The following is a 1,740-nucleotide window of genomic DNA, read 5'->3' on the forward strand; positions in this document are numbered from 1 at the left end:
GACTATATTCCTCATGCTCTGATTTTTATTCCTCAATCCATAACTAGACACCTATATCTCCCTTTCCCTTTCACCCATTTTGCCCCGACTCCCACCCCCCTCCCCTGTGATAACTGTCAGTTTGTTCTATGTATAGTTCTCATTCTGGTTTTTGTTTATTTATTCATTTTCTTTCTTTAGATTCCATTTATAAGTGGAATCATATGGTATTCGCCTTTCTCAGTGTGGCTTATTTCACTTAGCATAATGCCCTCTCAGTCCATCTATGTTGTGTCAAATGGCATGATCTCACCTTTTTTATGGCAGTGTAATATTTCATAGTGTGTGTGTGTGTGTGTGTGTGTGTGTTTCCTTACCTATTCATCTATTGATGGACACAAGTTGATTCCATGTCTTGGCTATTGTAAATAATGTTGCAATAAACATAGGGATACATATATCTTCTCAAGTTAGTGTTTTCATTCTTCCTGGGTAAATACCCAATAGTAGAATTACTGGATTATATGATATTTCTATTTTTAATTTTTGAGGAACCTCCATACCGTTTTCCACAATGGCTGTACCAACTTACATTCCTACCAACAGTGCACAAGAATTCCTTTTTCTCCATATCTTTACCAACACTTGTTGTTTCTTATCTTCTTGATTTTAGCCACTCTAACAGGTGTGAGGTGGTATTCATTGTGGTTTTGATTTGTATTTCCCTGAAGATTAGTGATGAGCATCTTTTCATGTCTCTGTTGGCCACCTGTATGTCTTCTTTGGGAAAATGCCTATTCAGGTCCACTGTCCATTTTTAAAACAGATTGTTTGTTTTTATTTTTGATAGTTTATTTTTCATGTTTAGTGTTCAAGTTCTTTATAAATTTTGGCTATTAACCCCTTATCAGATATATAATTTGCAAACATCTTCTCCCCCACTCAGTAGATTGCCTTCTGTTGATGACTTCCTTTGCTGTGCAAAAAGTTTTTATTTTTGTGTAGTCCTGATAGTTTATTTTTGCTTTTATTTCCCTTGCCTCAGAAGACACATCTAGAAAAATGTTGCCCTGGCCAATGTCAGAGAAGTTAATGCCCGTGTTCTATTTAAGAATTATTATGGTTTCAGGTCTCACATTTAGGGCTTTAGTCCATTTTGAGTTAATTTTTGTGTGTGATATTAGAAAGTAGTCCAGTTTCATTCTTGTACATGTAGTTGTCCAGTTTTCCTAGCATCATTTACTGAAAAGACCATCTTTTCCCTCATTGGATACTTTTACCTCCTTTGTCATAGATTGAGTGACCATATAAATGTGGGTTTATTTCTGGAGTTTCTATCCTATCCTGTTAATCTATGTGTCTATATTTGTGCCAGTACCATATTGTTTTTGACTACTACAGGTAGAGTATCTTGAAATCTGGGATTGTGGGACCTCCAGCTTTTTTCTTGTTTCTTGGAATTGCTTTCACTATTCACAGTCTTCTGTGGTTCCATACAAATTTTAGTATTATTTGTTTGAGTTTTGCAAAAAATTCTGTTGGTGTATTGATAGGGATTGCATTGAATCTGTAGATTGCTCTGGGTAATATGGACATTTTGACAATATCAATTCTTCTAATCCATGAGAATGGAATATCTTACCATTTGTTTCTGTCATCATCAATTTCATCAGTGTTTTATAGGTTTTAGAATATAGATCTTCTGCCTTTTTGATTAAATTTATTCCTAGGTTTTTTCCTTTTGGTGCAATTGTAAATTGT

This window comes from Lontra canadensis, unplaced genomic scaffold (genome assembly GCF_010015895.1).
Source record: "Lontra canadensis isolate GAN:19392208 unplaced genomic scaffold, GSC_riverotter_1.0 scaffold1, whole genome shotgun sequence".
Lineage (NCBI taxonomy): Eukaryota > Metazoa > Chordata > Mammalia > Carnivora > Mustelidae > Lontra > Lontra canadensis.